At 31.2% G+C, this 14,050-nt stretch overlaps 1 protein-coding gene across 3 annotated transcripts in view; it reads right to left on the reverse strand.

The window, feature by feature from the left end:
• shot (dystonin-like protein short stop) overlaps nt 1-14,050 on the reverse strand; it is a 572,629-nt gene that overhangs the window by 352,043 nt on the left and 206,536 nt on the right. The window lies entirely within an intron of this gene.

The following is a 14,050-nucleotide window of genomic DNA, read 5'->3' on the forward strand; positions in this document are numbered from 1 at the left end:
TATATGAATCGGTTATTATATTAAAAATACAAAGATGCTGGCCATTATTGTCGGAATTTGAAAACACCTCAGATGTTTAACGGAACGGTAATACAACCAATTGGACACGCATTTGGTTGACGCTTAGTCCGGATTCACAGAGTCCATTCACTCTCATTTGAACATTGAATAGTGTATTTGAATTCAGTTTCGACGTCCCTATCAAACTAAGACACGTTATTAACGTATTATTTCTCCAGAGTGTACCTAATAAAACATAGGTATAATATTATACTCTCTTGTAATTATTTATATTGTAACAAAACAAATCCATCCCTCTCCTCTGCAATTACTCCCCGTATTCACGCGGTCAAAGGCCGGTTTGTTAGTAGGTAGCTTCAGCTATCCGACTACTTATATATTTTATATTTATTTATTTAAATTCAAGGTTAAATAATGGACAGATATTACGGTTATTAACATTATATTAAAATAGAAAAACGTCAAAATTGTAAGGAAAATATGGGTTCGAACTTATTCGGTTAAGATTTTTTCTAGGATTTTTCTAACATATATGAAGCTTTTCCAAATCAACTAGTATTTCAGCTTAACATTGTATTAAAATCTATGATCATTAAAATTGTAAGCAGCCACAAATAAAATTACAATTACAATCGTTCATACTCTGTTCACAACATAACAAAAATATATAATTACAAAGAAGTCTTTGGATGGTTAAAACTACATATTATATTGATTTCTCCACAACTACGTCACGTGCGATATTATAATATAATGTAATATTATTACGTATGTAACTATAATTTAAATTAAATGATTATTACCACAACAGATATTTTCAAAATTTACAATATAGCCCAAAGTCCAATGGAACTCTGCAACAAACTTAGTACAGAAATATAACTTCTGTGTCCGCATGCAATTCGTAAATGAACGATACAAACTTTTGAAAATTTTAAAACAGATTTACGGAAAAAGTTAATGAAATTAAATATTATTTCCGTAAAGTTCATGGCGAATAATTATTCATAAAGTCTGATGGATACTATAAAATAATCTAAAAGAAAGTAACATAACTCTGTAGGTAGCCGTTTTATTAATCTTACAATATAGAGCTAATCCTTGATGTTCCCTTCATTTAAATAAATAAAATTGGATTTAAAAACGAATATTTTTATATAAAAAATACACACTCACAGTATCTCCACAAGTTCAGTACTTACTTAATATAAAATCAAAATCGCAAGTTATTCTATAAATAAACACATTACCATGCATAAATCCATCACAAGAATCGAAATGATTCACGTCTTTAAAAGGAAATTTGCTAAATGCATAAGGTCACATTCGTTTACAATTAATTATGCGGTGTGTAGGATACATATGAAAAAACTGTCTGCAACAAATGTGTCAGTTAACTTGACTTCTTTAGAATACGAATGACTTCATTGGATTAAACCACAGACGTTTGACAATCTCTCAAAAATTAATTATTAAAAAAAAAACCTACTGACTACTGATTAATTATTGAATGTATTTTTTTAACAGTTGCTCAGTTACAGCAAAAAAGAGTAAGACAAATTATTACAAATTTGACAGAAGAGTAATAGTGTGCCATGTGTTTTAAATATCTTATTTGTAAATGAAATGATATTTTCTGAATAAAATACTGAATATACGGAACAAAATATACTTACGTTAGAAATATTGTTCACCGTTAACTGAACTAGGTACCTACATAAGTACCTACTTTAGTTTTATGAACAAAATAAAAATCTAGAAGTTAACATGATTGTAGAGTTTTACGTATAGTTATTTAAATAATAATACCCTGTGTAAAACTGTAAGGGGTGGGCTAGCCTGCGCAAATGGTTCTCAAATATGGTGATTCCGATCAACTTAAGACCATAACGGATTATTTTAATTTTCTTTACGAGTTTTCGATAAACAACGCCAAACTAATTTTTTCGTTTTAAATAATGATAATTATTGCAGATATGTTTGAACATATAATATGAGATATAGCATCCCTGAAGATTTGCCGATGTAGGTAGCTTTTGACAGAAGTGTGTAGAGAGGTTTCCCGGAGGCAGCCAACGCCCACATTGGATTGTGATGCCGATAATATAAATAAATATACAATTATGAAATTGTAGAATAGTCGACCCATATGTCAAATTAAAAAAAAATAAGTTAAAAATTCCCATGATATATCGCAATCAAATTATACTTAAAATATTGTCCTATCGTTGGGTGTGTACCGATTTTTCTATAGCGGTTTAATAGGTAGGTACCTAATAAAACGGACGTTATTTATTTTGAATAGTTGTTCGATACTATATTCAGGATATAAATAACCAGCGGATCGACTTCGGTTGATAATTATATAAATTTGACAGATTTAAATGTGTTTATTAAAATAATATTTATGATTTTATATGTATATATATGGACGGAATTAAATAATGTGATATTCCATTATTTTTATAAAAGCAGGTGATAATATAAAAGAAACATAACATATTAACTATTTGCACAAAACGTCACGTTAATTGTAATGTACCTTCATCTAAAACAATCGTTTAGTGGTTAGGTAAAAACAATACAATACATTGATAAAAGAAATAATTCAAAATGATCAAATGGTTAGATAAAATCATATAATATTTTCTGATCTCATCGACCGCAATTTCCTTGAATAAATTTTCTAGCAACAGATTATGAACCGCAAACGGAAAACATCGTAAATTTAATTTAAGTTGAATTTACTGTATCCATAGATTTCAATTACGAAAATAATGTACATACGTACCTAAAGGTGATTTTAATATAATGTTATATCATTAAGAACCAAACAAGACCAACAGCATGTCCCTATTGGTAGTTTTATTGATTATTAATACAACTGCCGTTTTGTATTACCAAAGAAATTTGAAAAATCGTAAATTAATCATTAATAGTAATCATGTATAACTTTACGTAACATTTTATGAAACTTTCGATTAAAATCAATATTGTGGATACTTTTATTGAATAAAATAATATAACACGCGAATTAAAGCAGACTTAGGTACTTACATTTGGGTAAATGAAAATGTAAAAGCCTGAGAAATGGGCGCTGTTAAGTACATAATTATTTATGAACATTATAGTGCCTGTACACGTGCATAGATTTATGTCCACCAATTGTGTGTATTTTAAACTACCGCGATAATAACTGTTAACATGTAAAAGTGCTGATTGTCTTGCCAATCTCATTCCTCACGCGTAAACGAGACGCGATGTTACATCATTGTATGTTACTATTTGACAGGTCGTGAAAATCGGTTAAACTCAAAATGACTCTGTGCCGTGTAGTTCATTAATTTACCGGCAGGTTCGTCACTATCATTCTACTGGGCAAGCGCATATATCGCTCAGTCCAATTGTCCGTGAAAATTCAGAAATCTCTGAGCTCTGATACATACTTACATGCAATCTTGCAATTTGTACGACAATACGCATTTTATTGTTATGGCCGCGATAAATAAGCAGTAAATCCATACACGTGTAAATGGGATATTAGTTTTCAAGTGTTAATAAATACCTAATCAATTAATCAGAATATTCAGAATCCACTGTTTCTCCTACGGAAAAATGAAACAAAATGTACGTATACTTAATCAAAATAAACCAAACAATATTCGACATTTTACAAGTTAACTAATCAAAAAATATTGAAAAATTTTCATGATTTAAAATTTCAATTATTAAATTCGGCGTACGCAACTTCTTCTATAGCAAAAGATCTTACCATCACATAATATAATCTAACAACAAAAAAAAATAGAATTAATTTAGTGACGTCATAATGAATAGTCGAGTTAAAATAATATAGTTTATAATAGAGTTATAAATAAAAATAAAACCGTCAGCGTTCACTAGAAAAAGACTGTCATCTTATTTTTTCATTAGCATAACCTAACCAACAAAAATAAAATGACAAGACGGAAAAATATGTGAGTAATATTATTTCGGCGACAGATAAGACAAAATAAAAAACATATTCACCACAAAGGAGATTTTATTAACGGTCGGGTAAGGTCACCCGAAAGGAAAATTAAAACAGTTTTAATGAAAATCGATATCACTACGATGTATTTTATTTATTGATTAAAAAAACTTGAAATTAGACTTGTTTTCGGCACGATGACTTTTATTTTAAGGAATTAAATAAAAAAACAAACAAATCGAAAGCACAGCAAAATGTCAAAATGATAATATAATAAATTAGTTACAATAAAAATCTAATATATAACGTGGCAGATAGATAATTATTGTATTATTTTGCAACTTAAAGGTGGTCATGTGACTGACGTAAGCAACTTTACAGACAATGCATTCTTTTTGCATTAATTTTTATTAATAACTCTATAACACCTAAATATTATTATTAATTATTTTCATTGATTTCACACACTACTTGTCGACTGTTCCTATTTAAAATAGTTTCAATCAGAAGAAGCAATACTAAAAACTGGTTTTGATTTTTATTGTAGTGGCCTTCTGTGAAATATTGACAGAAAACAAATTTTACTGAATTAATAATATTGAATAAATACCTGTGTATATTCAAACCGGAAGTGGATGGTATTAATTAATACTTAAAGGGTTTATATTGTTTATAACATAATCATCAGAATTGGATAATTAAGTAGAATATTAATCCATGGGTTTTAGATTAATTTGAGTTATAGTAATTAGTATATTAATTACTATAACCATTGGAAATATTTCAATATTATTGAATAGGCAATTAGGGGTCGAAACATCGTAGATGGACTAACGAAAAGAGAAAATAGGAAGTCACGACCTTTGCGACTTGCGAATATAATATTATGGTAGCTATTGCTAGAATATATTTACATACTTATACAAAAATAATCACAATTTAGTCACTTAGTAATAAATAATAATACGAAAAGAATAAGTATATTCGAAACTTTAGCAGAGTCACTGTACAAAATTGTTACGTCAAAATAGTTAATAATATGTTTGCTTTTTATGAATATTAAATTAGGAAATTCCAGTAGCTTATTGTGGCAATTGACAAAGGCAAATATAAACCAAATGCCGAATAGACTTAGGAAAATTAAGTCCAATGTCAAAAATGAATCAATCACTAATAATGAACGACAGCTTATATAATAGTAAATAAATATGGTCCTGCGGTGATTACCACTCATTCATAATATAAATAGATAACGGAAATACCAGTTGTATCTGACGAATTTAGATAAATATTATCCCTAAAGGAAGTATGTAACTACATTTGCCTAAAAATATAAAGAACAAAATTACAAATTATTCCAGAGGTAGTTTTATAATTTACACATATATGTATGTATATTATGATCTGTTCAGTTTTATTGAAACAGCGTCAAATAAAAATTAAATAGATAATTGATATATTATAATATTAGACCAATATCATTATAAATAAAATACAAATTGGATTCTATAGTAAATAGATTTAATAGTAATAATTACAATGAGTAATCAAATCATTTCGCTAATAACGATGAAACAAAAGTATATATGTATGAAATAATCATAGATAAACAAATCCTGCTAGACGTTATACTAATGTTATTAAATAATTCACCAAGAAACCATATTTACAGCAAAATTAAATGTGTACGTAAATCAAGCAAAACATTAAACACCGGCAGCGTTATTCAATCACACTTTTAAGATTGATCTGAAAATTCTCTCACAAAAAACCAATGCACCTTATAAAAAAGATAATCAATATAGTAATTGGTTATTCAAAACGGCGCCAAAATTTTCGCGCAAAAAACGCCTCTGTTCGATATCGAACTGGCACATGACCGGAGAACTTAATTATTTCGCTGTGACATTAAAAATCGAAAGTATTTACACGTTTGATAGTGTCAAAATAGTATGACAGTTGGACGACAGGCGACAGAGTTCAGTGCGCGGCGACGGGGCTACAACTGAATAGTGCGGACAGACGGGTTAACTAGACGTATGGACGGTGCGCGCCTTACGCCACACTACGTACGACTGAGGTGAATTTTCAAACGAGGATTCGTGCCGGAATACTATCGGTGTTGCAGGCTGCTCTTGGATTATGGGGGCCCGCGGCTGTGGGCGGGCCGCAGGCTCAAAAGGAGCTCGCTGTCACTTGTGGCTTTTAATCAGCAATATAATACAGCACATTTTTTGTGTATTTCAATTACCGAAATACTAATTAGTGATTTGATTGGATTTTCATTTATTAATAGAACTATCGTTTACGAGGTATAATTCCATATTAAAAGCACTACTTTCGCTCCCACCTTTGTTGTTGTAGATATTTTACTGTTGTAAGATATTCGATTAACCTAATTACCTAAAAATCCTGGATTTCCTCAAAAAGAAATAAACGAATCTGTTGTGTGTCCGTCGGTTGAAAGAAAAACGCAGAAGTTAAAAATGATGACGTAGCTATGACGACGAAACATATTGTCGGTGAAATTTTAAAATTTCATATAAAGAATAAATTAATATGAAATTTAAATTTATCTCTGCCCAAGAAAAATCTACGGTGAAATGGCTATTTTGCAGTTACTTTTCCAATTTACACATGACCGGTGAGTTTATTAATTATAAAAAATCTAAGGTAAAGAAGACTTTAAATAACTGGTTTTATTTTTATTATAGGAATATAAAAGCTGAATTTAACACCAGATGCGATTTTTACAAGCCATAATTATCCAGTCGCGATATGAAAAAAAAACACTAGATTAACTTAACGCCAGATGCAATTTTTACAATATGACTAATGAATTTTTAAAATGCTAGTTCCGGCAAGAAAATCGCAAAGTTTGGCATTGCTACTTGGCATATACCTACCTACATATATATTTAAATTATATACGAAGTATAGTACCTATTTGCTATTTAAACGTTTCCGGCCGCTATGACTAAACTTTATAACCATTATCTAAAATTCATCTCAATTGTTATTTCGCAAAATTCAATAAAATTTGAGACATATTGAGGGAGCAGTATGTTTTACAGATGCATACGCGTCGATGTTAATTACAGTATTTGGGAGAGGAATAAAGAGTAATACAAATCAAACAATATACAATCACCTTGAAGTGAAAACCAATTTTATACCATACAGTTTCTCTTTACTATATGAATCGCTAATAATTATTAAGTTCTGTATGTTTTCACAATATGAAACGCTGTTGTTGAAATTTAATGCAAATAATGATCTGTGTGCAGTGTGGGGGTGACAAGTTTGTCCTACGCTTAATATTCTTGCAAAGTAACTTGCCTTCCCAGTGAAGGCGCTCGTAAAGCTGTCAACGTAGGGGTACATGCAAATAGACAAGGAAGTCGGTCAACTCAACACGGCAAAATGATATGTATGTGTAAATACTATTGCTTATTGACAATTATTTTATTTGTAAGATTAAAAATACTATTTTGGAATACCATTGAGGAAGTGTACCTACAGCAAAATAACTAGCGAGGACGCTGAAGACAATGTTCATAATACTACTGACAAATCGTCACCTTGGTGGTGACTAGACCTATTCCACATCTGCCACCCATACACACCACAGCCTATTCCACAGAGATATCTTACGAATTCGGGTATTCGAAACTGATAAATCTAACTAAACACATATGTTATTTTCGTGCATTACTTATATCCTTTTGAAATTTTATTAACATAAGGCTGCTACCAAAACATACACTTTGGTATTTTAAGAGTCGTTTGGTCAAATAAACCTTTTTTTTAATTTGTGTACCACATATCCGCCACTAAAGGCTATCTAATAAAATACGAATAACTAAGAATAAAAACAGAATTATTCATAGTCAGTGAAAGTTTGCGGGATAGTTGGCTTGACTCTGATTTTAAGATTATTGTCGTGTAAATTATAGTTCGACAAAAAACTCTGAAACCAATATTACCTCTATCGCGTTCTTTAGTGTACAAAAGTGATAATTTGCAACTATACAAGAAAATAATTTGAGATAAGGTAATTAATTTCGTGATATATTTCAGTAACTATTCTACAAAGTTAGAATAGCCCTTGCTGGTGCACTTTTCGGACGCTGTATGTAACATTCCATAATATGTATAATCTAATTCTAATAGCTACTGCAAACAACTTCGTTTTTCGAAAGCTTAAATCAAAAAAAGAAAAGAAAAATCTGAAGTAGGTACCTATTGACAAGAGTGGTAGACTCTGTCGAAATGGCCAAGATATTTAAGAACTCATAAAATGGATGAAATCATCATTTGAATCTTAGTGAGAATAAAAGATGCAATAAAGCTACCTACTGTCAAGTGAATTTATGAATTAATTTTGCAGATAAACATGTCACCAATCACAAAGCATCATACAGGATCTGGCAGAGAATTTGAAGGTACTATTTAATAAATAATAAAAATATAGTTAATTGTAACGGATTGTAATATGTAATTATTTATACCGTCTAACTCCTACGCCGGACCCTTAGTATGAAAGAATTCTGAGAGAATTCACAAAAAGTAAATTGTTATATAGGTACTTATACCGGTATTTGCGATCAGGGATTCATTTTCCAGCTTGAAACAATATTTTTATACACGTTGACATCACATTATCTTTCATAGCGGACTACGGTGGATCAAAAGAAATACCCCCATATCACGGAGAGTACAATGAAATGCCATTAATGTTGACAATTTTAACATTACTCTTCAGCGGACTACAAATGTACAAATCTCATGCATACGACGGGATGACATAAAAAGTACACCTTTGGTGACCGAGTTGTAAATAAATCACAGGTAACGTAGAGAATATGACATCACTGTTGGAATTAAATCATAAGTGAAAACACCAACACGCCAAGAAGATAGACGCGATAATTTTTATGTTAACAATAATTACAACAAACCCGTTCCCGACATTAAAACAAATTTCTATCTAAAAATCTACGTGGTTAACGTGGCTGGTTAGAATTGCGTAGTGAGTATACTATAATACCTACGTGAGTTGTGATTTTAGACATTTTGGTTTCTAGAGATTGAAGAATGCAATTTAATTGAAATATTTAGATTTCGAGAATTCTAGATTGGTCCATTGGTTTCTCGAGAATCCATAAATATAAGATATTGGAGATCTTGAGGAAAACGCCAGCACAACGACTTATTGGTAATGTAAAGAAAACTATATAGAGATTGGTCAGCCATGTCGTATACCGGGGATCCTTCACAATGAGAGAAGCATAGAAATCGAAAGACAGGATTTATGTGCTTATGAAAGTGATTCCTACGTTCCAATATACATAATGTATATAACTATTTGGCTCTCGATAATTTATCATACGAGTATAATTTTCCGACTAGTTTTCTTCAAGGCATGCTCGCCTTTCATTCTCTTGAAGCTCGTAGGTCACTTCTGCTCTTAAAGCTTTTTTCTCTGCTCCCACGTGGTATAGTTCCCAATCTCAATATTCTGGTAAATTTGAATTTATATGCACCAGTCTACACGCGTGGTCGCAGCAGCCATGATCTCTTTTGAATGAAAACTGTTTCATCGCGCCAGGCTTATCAGGCACCAATAGCGAGGGGTGTGCGGCTGGTCAATGCACCCCTAGAGACGTAGACATTTTTTGTGATGCGCAATGTCAATTTTATCGTTTAATTTGTATTTTTATTAAATTATTGTTGTTTTTTATTTTTATTGCTATTTATTTAATTTTTTTATCAATGTTAAGTATATTATGTACGGCTTGTTTTTTCTCTACTCGATTTAGGTACATGTTCTTAAATGAACAATGAAAAACTCTTACAGAAGAAAATATTTATATTAGTCCCCGGAGGACCAAAAAAGTTCCTATCCTTGAAACAGATAAGAAAATTTTCAATTAACCTCACTACTTGGCGAGAATGCTCGATCACTCTGAATTCTGATATCTGATAAAGAAAAAATACTACATATTTTCAAGTATAGATAGTATTTCAATAATTTCACAAAAATCCATGGGACGTCCTGTCGATCTAAACTAAACGGATCATACAGTTAAATGAAAGTATTTAATACTAGACATAATGTCTAAAATACTAAATATTCAGAAATGTATTTAGATTTGATTTAGATAGATACTTATTTAGACTTATTATAATAAATAAAGATAAATCATAGATTATGTAATATATTAGAAAAGGACACTATAGCTATACAATCCGGTGTAAATCCTGGCCGTTTAGCGAAGAGGTTTCTCAACAGATTGTCTACGAGAAATGGTTGCTAGGTCCATTCTCTGGATCCAAAGCCACATTAGAAAAACAACAAGTAAGTTCGTCGGACGCGGGTTTCGAACCGCGAATTATAACTTCAGAAACAAACGTTGTGTGAATTATGGTTATTAAATCAATTACTACAAAAATATTCAGCAGATAATCCATCGATACGCGTCGGTCTGACATAGTCGTTTTATCGTCAAAGATTGTATTGACCCAAACGAGATTCCAATTCGTCGGAAAAATTTTATTCATTTCCGCAACCATTAAAAATATTATTGAGTAAGTCAACAAATCCACGCCTCAGGTGAAAACCTATCATCGAATAGGTCATGGTTTTCCTGTACAAAATTTATTACGTCTTCTGGGTAAACATTTTTACTGTGCCTCATTATAATCAGTTAAATGTAGTGAGTGGAAAATGTTAATTGCCTCTCGACAAACTTCGATTCGGTCAGCGGTCTTATTAGTATTGTCGACACCTACGCGAACGGATAAAATCTTAACGAATGAAAGTGAATTGGGAAATATCTGACGCTGTTACATCGTTATATACTATGACTGCATCTAGTGACGTGTCAGATCGTTCGAAATTTAAAATGATGAAAATGGTAAATAATCGATTTGCAATGTTGAACTCGTAGAACTCACGAATTTGGAAAATAATACACAGCTTCTGTAAACTTACACAAACACGTTAATAATCAGTGAAAAGAGATGATGCTGATATACCCACCAATTGGACCGCAGTGTGCATGTCTAAAATCAAAATAAGATCTAATAATAATGTTTAAAAAAATCGATATTTATTCCATTTGTAAAGCAGTGTCAAAAATACTATCAAGTAAAACCTAAAATTGTAAATTTTATCAAAAGGTATACCTACTATTGTAAAATGAAATGCTAACAATTAAATACTACCTACTTCAATTAATATACAAACTCACCCCGTACCTACAACATCTGGTCTTAATAGGACGTATCAAGAGGCGCAAACAGGTACTTTGCTAGTACCTAAAACGTTAAAATTACACCAAAATTTTAGATATTATATAACATTGTGAATGAAACGAAATTTGAAGTCCGCGTGTTATTTTGTCTACGTGTGCTCGGGTCCATCCCTCTGTGACGCCTCAACATGAAAGTGGTTAAGAACTAATAACAGAAAAATAGACGAATCTTTTAACTCAGTTAAAATTTATCAAACTACCTTACGCATGCTAGTCAATTACTACACTAATGCCGATGAAACTAAATATGTACCTACGTAAAGTTCATTGAAATTTATTAAGTGGATGTGGTCAGCGAGTTTGTTGCTTAGCTCAAAGATGTATACTCTAAGCGAAAATGTATGTTTATTTGTATACTAACTGTACTTAGCCATAAATGCTAATAAAGCACTTTAAATTCCAAAATGCAATAATACGTCTAACGAACCACTTCATTACTCATATATTTATCTTTAAAATTCTGCAAACGATATTTGTATAATAATGCTTCTATAATATACACAAGCCCTGGCTCCAAGAAGTTAACCACACTCGCATTCCTAAAGCCTTATAAGGCAAAAGCTTAGGCAAATATCTCTTAACTAAGGCATAATGATATTATACACTTTTTTATGACTACATATTATTATGATAAATCGAAGAGTGGCAAATCCGTCAGTTGGAAAAACTAAACAGGCAAAGAAGCAACGTCTAGTCAAGTCAGTTTACGGGCAATTAAATTTTCTGCGAATTTATCTGCTACATTTGGTGCTTAAGGTCAAATGATTTCATATTAAAAACAGATTTGGTGTCCACAATAAAGGTGCACTTGACTAACGTTTGGGCATTAATAATTTATGTAATTAGACAAATGGGAATTAACAATTATGAGACATTTTAGAAGATAACGAGCTATAATTAAATATACGCATGATAAATAATTATTCATTGTCTTGACTATTTAACATTTTTGAAATAAATAGGTAATCCTTTGTTTTAGGCTCTCTTTACTTGTATCAAATAATCCGGTTCGGTATTAAACCAATAGCACTGTGTCATTATACCAAATTCTGACCACTGAAAACTCATATATTCGCGACATATACCTAGATTGTAAAAACTAGTTCTATAGCGCTGATCTGGCGAATGCCTTATTTGTTTGCTATAAACACGCCATCTCCAACATAATTATGATCATAATTTAAACAAATTTAATATCGTCTACGCAGGTACGTACCTAATATGTTTGGATTTATTTTTTGTTGTCGTTAACACCCATTGAAACCCTAACAACGATTAAATTAATGAATTGTTCAATTCTTGAATTGTGGCTACGTATACGTATTTATAATTTTTTTATTGTAATAATTTGTTCTTTTTAGTACATAATAATATGTCTAATAAATAGCTGTGACTTTTTTCCGAATACAAGATTAGCACTTCATGAAACTTAGAAAAGTGAAAACGACATGAAGAATTAGGTAACCCAATCTATGAGTGATACAGTATAGAAACGACTTTTTGATTCTTTGCCATAATAAAGAATGATAAACCAGAATTTGTCAAAGGAGGATTGTGTAAATCCTAAAAAAACTTTTTGCAATCTGATCACTTTTTCCAATAATTATTACGAATTTTGATTAGAATATGGATGTTGCTTTTTGTGACGTATTTATAAAACAATAAATAATTAAAATTGCCGGTCCAATGAGTGTGAAACATCAATAGAATTTTATGTAATGCGTGAATTTAAAAAAAATCATTGTTTTTAATAAAAATATACAAAATAGCTAAATTAGTTTTTGGGCAATATAACTATTCTACTAGACTCAGGTATTAGAATCTTTTGGGCATGTCAGTATGGCCTACAAAGTGGTAACAGTTAACAAGTCTACTGTCCAACAAGAAGAAGGCGCTGACGTCGACTAAATGGGAGGAGCTTGTTAGTTTATAATATAAGTGCGGTTAAAAATGGGAGGAGCTTGTTAATTCACAGTTTTAACACGTAGCCAAGAAGATGTTGTTCGACAGTACACTCTCAATGACTATTCATAGTCTTGTCCTATATTAATTTACCTACACAGCCACCTAGCTAGAGCGTAATATAGAACAGTAAATAAACGTCTTACTTACAATACCAAAATCGGCGACTTAGCTTGAGTGAGAATCTATATTATTTTTTTATGAACACCTTAGTGAACATGCGACGTATTGTTACAATTTGTTTATCTTATCTATTAACGCTTCTAACGTCATGTGAACACATGAGATATCACGGTAAGCTCGTGCCACGGGCAAAAAGTGTGCACTGTCATGTCACAAACATCAAATTTGCATAAAATAAAAAAAACATTACATTACGCTACACCATCGACCCATTTTCCACACATTTTCGAGTCGCGTGATCTAAATTCTAACGTATCTTTGATTTTAATGGTGCTACAATGTTTTTAATGCTGTCAGTTTTTATTAGTGAATGTTCTCACAGCTCTAGCGTAGTATGAGCTCACGTGACGTGACGATAGTATGTTTCTAGCTTAAGTATGGTTCTGTAGGTACTAGGCTACTTAACCGTATCGTACCGTAAATCAATATAAATGAACACTTCATTGCATCAATAACAAACATATTAAATCTAACAAGATTGCGTTGGCCATTTATTATATGAGCACCGATAGTTCTGCGATACAATTAATAAGTAAGGTATAAAATTGATAAATACATGACTATGCAAATAGTATTACAGACATGCAAAGATCAA

This window comes from Rhyacophila brunnea, unplaced genomic scaffold (genome assembly GCF_057557595.1).
Source record: "Rhyacophila brunnea isolate RB1 unplaced genomic scaffold, BYU_Rbru_1.0 scaffold_12, whole genome shotgun sequence".
In the NCBI taxonomy this organism is placed as follows: domain Eukaryota; kingdom Metazoa; phylum Arthropoda; class Insecta; order Trichoptera; family Rhyacophilidae; genus Rhyacophila; species Rhyacophila brunnea.